Below are 6,620 nucleotides of genomic sequence, written 5' to 3' on the forward strand. Positions count from 1 at the left end.
CAGTGTTGGAAAGACACGTTTTTGCACTGAGGTCTGCTTATTGTAAATATCTTGTACTTGTTTTTACACCTTTTCATGTCAAAGTTGGCCTCTGTGCTTTTTCAGTGTTGGAAAGACTCTTTCTTGCACCGAAGTCTGCTTATTGTAAATATCTTGTACTTGATTTTTACACCTTTTCATGTCAAAGTTGGCCTCTGTGCTTTTTCAGTGTTGGAAAGACTCTTTCTTGCACTGAGGTCTGCTTATTGTAAATATCTTGTACTTGTTTTTACACCTTTTCATGTCAAAGTTGGCCTCTGTGCTTATCAGTGTTGGAAAGACTCTTTCTTGCACCGAAGTCTGCTTATTGTAAATATCTTGTACTTGTTTTTACACCTTTTCATGTCAAAGTTGGCCTCTGTGCTTATCAGTGTTGGAAAGACTCTTTCTTGCACTGAGGTCTGCTTATTGTAAATATCTTGTACTTGTTTGAACACCTTTTCATGTCAAAGTTGGCCTCTGAGCTTATCAGTGATGGAAAGACTCTTTCTTGCACTGAGGTCTGCTTATTGTAAATATCTTGTACTTGTTTGAACACCTTTTCATGTCAAAGTTGGCCTCTGAGCTTATCAGTGATGGAAAGACTCTTTCTTGCACTGAGGTCTGCTTATTGTAAATATCTTGTACTTGATTTTTACACCTTTTCATGTCAAAGTTGGCCTCTGTGCTTTTTCAGTGTTGGAAAGACTCTTTCTTGCACTGAGGTCTGCTTATTGTAAATATCTTGTACTTGTTTTTACACCTTTTCATGTCAAAGTTGGCCTCTGTGCTTATCAGTGTTGGAAAGACTCTTTCTTGCACTGAGGTCTGCTTATTGTAAATATCTTGTACTTGTTTGAACACCTTTTCATGTCAAAGTTGGCCTCTGTGCTTTTTCCGTGTTGGAAAGACTCTTTCTTGCACCGAGGTCTGCTTATTGTTAATATCTTGTACTTGTTTTTACACCTTTTCATGTCAAAGTTGGCCTCTGACCTTATCAGTGTTAGAAAGACTCTTTCTTGCACTGAGGTCTGCTTATTGTAAATATCTTGTACTTGTTTGAACACCTTTTAATGTCAAAGTTGGCCTCTGTGCTTTTCAGTGTTGGAAAGACTCTTTCTTGCACTGAGGTCTGCTTATTGTAAATATCTTGTACTTGTTTTTACACCTTTTCATGTCAAAGTTGGCCTCTGTGCTTTTTCAGTGTTGGAAAGACTCTTTCTTGCACTGAGGTCTGCTTATTGTAAATATCTTGTACTTGTTTGAACACCTTTTAATGTTAAAGTTGGCCTCTTTGCTTTTTCCGTGTTGGAAAGACTCTTTCTTGCACTGAGGTCTGCTTATTGTAAATATCTTGTACTTGATTTTTACACCTTTTCATGTCAAAGTTGGCCTCTGTGCTTTTTCCGTGTTGGAAAGACTCTTTCTTGCACTGAGGTCTGCTTATTGTAAATATCTTGTACTTGTTTGAACACCTTTTCATGTCAAAGTTGGCCTCTGTGCTTTTTCCGTGTTGGAAAGACTCTTTCTTGCACTGAGGTCTGCTTATTGTAAATATCTTGTACTTGTTTTTACACCTTTTAATGTCAAAGTTGGCATCTGTGCTTATCAGTGTTGGAAAGACTCTTTCTTGCACTGAGGTCTGCTTATTGTAAATATCTTGTACTTGTTTGAACACCTTTTAATGTCAAAGTTGGCCTCTGTGCTTTTTCAGTGTTGAAAAGACTCTTTCTTGCACTGAGGTCTGCTTATTGTAAATATCTTGTACTTGATTTTACACCTTTTAATGTCAAAGTTGGCCTCTGTGCTTTTTCAGTGTTGTAAAGACTCTTTCTTGCACTGAGGCCTGCTTATTGTAAATATCTTGTACTTGTTTGAACACCTTTTAATGTCAAAGTTGGCCTCTGTGCTTATCAGTGTTGTAAAGGCTCTTTCTTGCACTGAGGTCTGCTTATTGTAAATATCTTGTACTTGTTTTTACACCTTTTAATGTCAAAGTTGGCATCTGTGCTTATCAGTGTTGGAAAGACTCTTTCTTGCACTGAGGTCTGCTTATTGTAAATATCTTGTACTTGTTTGAACACCTTTTAATGTCAAAGTTGGCCTCTGTGCTTTTTCAGTGTTGAAAAGACTCTTTCTTGCACTGAGGTCTGCTTATTGTAAATATCTTGTACTTGATTTTACACCTTTTAATGTCAAAGTTGGCCTCTGTGCTTTTTCAGTGTTGTAAAGACTCTTTCTTGCACTGAGGCCTGCTTATTGTAAATATCTTGTACTTGTTTGAACACCTTTTAATGTCAAAGTTGGCCTCTGTGCTTTTTCAGTGTTGGAAAGACTCTTTCTTGCACTGAGGTCTGCTTATTGTAAATATCTTGTACTTGTTTTTACACCTTTTCATGTCAAAGTTGGCCTCTGTGCTTTTTCAGTGTTGGAAAGACTCTTTCTTGCACTGAGGGCTGCTTATTGTAAATATCTTGTACTTGTTTTTACACCTTTTCATGTCAAAGTTGGCCTCTGTGCTTTTTCAGTGTTGGAAAGACTCTTTCTTGCACTGAGGTCTGCTTATTGTAAATATCTTGTACTTGTTTGAACACCTTTTCATGTCAAAGTTGGCCTCTGTGCTTGTCAGTGTTGGAAAGACACGTTTTTGCACTGAGGTCTGCTTATTGTAAATATCTTGTACTTGTTTTTACACCTTTTCATGTCAAAGTTGGCCTCTGTGCTTTTTCAGTGTTGGAAAGACTCTTTCTTGCACTGAGGTCTGCTTATTGTAAATATCTTGTACTTGTTTGAACACCTTTTCATGTCAAAGTTGGCCTCTGTGCTTGTCAGTGTTGGAAAGACACGTTTTTGCACTGAGGTCTGCTTATTGTAAATATCTTGTACTTGTTTTTACACCTTTTCATGTCAAAGTTGGCCTCTGTGCTTTTTCAGTGTTGGAAAGACTCTTTCTTGCACCGAAGTCTGCTTATTGTAAATATCTTGTACTTGATTTTTACACCTTTTCATGTCAAAGTTGGCCTCTGTGCTTTTTCAGTGTTGGAAAGACTCTTTCTTGCACTGAGGTCTGCTTATTGTAAATATCTTGTACTTGTTTTTACACCTTTTCATGTCAAAGTTGGCCTCTGTGCTTATCAGTGTTGGAAAGACTCTTTCTTGCACCGAAGTCTGCTTATTGTAAATATCTTGTACTTGTTTTTACACCTTTTCATGTCAAAGTTGGCCTCTGTGCTTATCAGTGTTGGAAAGACTCTTTCTTGCACTGAGGTCTGCTTATTGTAAATATCTTGTACTTGTTTGAACACCTTTTCATGTCAAAGTTGGCCTCTGAGCTTATCAGTGATGGAAAGACTCTTTCTTGCACTGAGGTCTGCTTATTGTAAATATCTTGTACTTGTTTGAACACCTTTTCATGTCAAAGTTGGCCTCTGAGCTTATCAGTGATGGAAAGACTCTTTCTTGCACTGAGGTCTGCTTATTGTAAATATCTTGTACTTGATTTTTACACCTTTTCATGTCAAAGTTGGCCTCTGTGCTTTTTCAGTGTTGGAAAGACTCTTTCTTGCACTGAGGTCTGCTTATTGTAAATATCTTGTACTTGTTTTTACACCTTTTCATGTCAAAGTTGGCCTCTGTGCTTATCAGTGTTGGAAAGACTCTTTCTTGCACTGAGGTCTGCTTATTGTAAATATCTTGTACTTGTTTGAACACCTTTTCATGTCAAAGTTGGCCTCTGTGCTTTTTCCGTGTTGGAAAGACTCTTTCTTGCACCGAGGTCTGCTTATTGTTAATATCTTGTACTTGTTTTTACACCTTTTCATGTCAAAGTTGGCCTCTGACCTTATCAGTGTTAGAAAGACTCTTTCTTGCACTGAGGTCTGCTTATTGTAAATATCTTGTACTTGTTTGAACACCTTTTAATGTCAAAGTTGGCCTCTGTGCTTTTCAGTGTTGGAAAGACTCTTTCTTGCACTGAGGTCTGCTTATTGTAAATATCTTGTACTTGTTTTTACACCTTTTCATGTCAAAGTTGGCCTCTGTGCTTTTTCAGTGTTGGAAAGACTCTTTCTTGCACTGAGGTCTGCTTATTGTAAATATCTTGTACTTGTTTGAACACCTTTTAATGTTAAAGTTGGCCTCTTTGCTTTTTCCGTGTTGGAAAGACTCTTTCTTGCACTGAGGTCTGCTTATTGTAAATATCTTGTACTTGATTTTTACACCTTTTCATGTCAAAGTTGGCCTCTGTGCTTTTTCCGTGTTGGAAAGACTCTTTCTTGCACTGAGGTCTGCTTATTGTAAATATCTTGTACTTGTTTGAACACCTTTTCATGTCAAAGTTGGCCTCTGTGCTTTTTCCGTGTTGGAAAGACTCTTTCTTGCACTGAGGTCTGCTTATTGTAAATATCTTGTACTTGTTTTTACACCTTTTAATGTCAAAGTTGGCATCTGTGCTTATCAGTGTTAGAAAGACTCTTTCTTGCACTGAGGTCTGCTTATTGTAAATATCTTGTACTTGTTTGAACACCTTTTAATGTCAAAGTTGGCCTCTGTGCTTATCAGTGTTGGAAAGACTCTTTCTTGCACTGAGGTCTGCTTATTGTTAATATCTTGTACTTGTTTTTACACCTTTTCATGTCAAAGTTGGCCTCTGTGCTTTTTCAGTGTTGGAAAGACTCTTTCTTGCACTGAGGTCTGCTTATTGTAAATATCTTGTACTTCTTTGAACACCTTTTATGTCAAAGTTGGCCTCTGACCTTATCAGTGTTGGAAAGACTCTTTCTTGCACTGAGGTCTGCTTATTGTAAATATCTTGTACTTCTTTGAACACCTTTTAATGTCAAATTTGGCCTCTGTGCTTTTTCAGTGTTGAAAAGACTCTTTCTTGCACTGAGGGCTGCTTATTGTAAATATCTTGTACTTGTTTTTACACCTTTTATGTCAAAGTTGGCCTCTGACCTTATCAGTGTTGGAAAGACTCTTTCTTGCACTGAGGTCTGCTTATTGTTAATATCTTGTACTTGTTTGAACACCTTTTAATGTCAAAGTTGGCCTCTGTGCTTTTTCAGTGTTGAAAAGACTCTTTCTTGCACTGAGGGCTGCTTATTGTAAATATCTTGTACTTGTTTTTACACCTTTTATGTCAAAGTTGGCCTCTGACCTTATCAGTGTTGGAAAGACTCTTTCTTGCACTGAGGTCTGCTTATTGTAAATATCTTGTACTTGTTTTTACACCTTTTCATGTCAAAGTTGGCCTCTGTGCTTATCAGTGATGGAAAGACTCTTTCTTGCACCGAAGTCTGCTTATTGTTAATATCTTGTACTTGTTTGAACACCTTTTAATGTCAAAGTTGGCCTCTGTGCTTTTTCAGTGTTGGAAAGACTCTTTCTTGCACTGAGGTCTGCTTATTGTAAATATCTTGTACTTGTTTTTACACCTTTTCATGTCAAAGTTGGCCTCTGTGCTTTTTCAGTGTTGGAAAGACTCTTTCTTGCACTGAGGTCTGCTTATTGTTAATATCTTGTACTTGTTTTTACACCTTTTCATGTCAAAGTTGGCCTCTGTGCTTTTTCAGTGTTGGAAAGACTCTTTCTTGCACTGAGGTCTGCTTATTGTAAATATCTTGTACTTGTTTTTACACCTTTTCATGTCAAAGTTGGCCTCTGTGCTTTTTCCGTGTTGGAAAGACTCTTTCTTGCACCGAGGTCTGCTTATTGTTAATATCTTGTACTTGTTTTTACACCTTTTCATGTCAAAGTTGGCCTCTGTGCTTTTTCAGTGTTGGAAAGACTCTTTCTTGCACTGAGGTCTGCTTATTGTAAATATCTTGTACTTCTTTGAACACCTTTTATGTCAAAGTTGGCCTCTGACCTTATCAGTGTTGGAAAGACTCTTTCTTGCACTGAGGTCTGCTTATTGTAAATATCTTGTACTTCTTTGAACACCTTTTAATGTCAAATTTGGCCTCTGTGCTTTTTCAGTGTTGAAAAGACTCTTTCTTGCACTGAGGGCTGCTTATTGTAAATATCTTGTACTTGTTTTTACACCTTTTATGTCAAAGTTGGCCTCTGACCTTATCAGTGTTGGAAAGACTCTTTCTTGCACTGAGGTCTGCTTATTGTTAATATCTTGTACTTGTTTGAACACCTTTTAATGTCAAAGTTGGCCTCTGTGCTTTTTCAGTGTTGAAAAGACTCTTTCTTGCACTGAGGGCTGCTTATTGTAAATATCTTGTACTTGTTTTTACACCTTTTATGTCAAAGTTGGCCTCTGACCTTATCAGTGTTGGAAAGACTCTTTCTTGCACTGAGGTCTGCTTATTGTAAATATCTTGTACTTGTTTTTACACCTTTTCATGTCAAAGTTGGCCTCTGTGCTTATCAGTGATGGAAAGACTCTTTCTTGCACCGAAGTCTGCTTATTGTAAATATCTTGTACTTGTTTTTACACCTTTTCATGTCAAAGTTGGCCTCTGTGCTTGTCAGTGTTGGAAAGACACGTTTTTGCACTGAGGTCTGCTTATTGTAAATATCTTGTACTTGTTTGAACACCTTTTAATGTCAAAGTTGGCCTCTGTGCTTTTTCAGTGTTGGAAAGACTCTTT

This window comes from Aulonocara stuartgranti (genome assembly GCF_965226115.1).
Source record: "Aulonocara stuartgranti genome assembly, chromosome: 16".
In the NCBI taxonomy this organism is placed as follows: Eukaryota; Metazoa; Chordata; class Actinopteri; order Cichliformes; family Cichlidae; genus Aulonocara; species Aulonocara stuartgranti.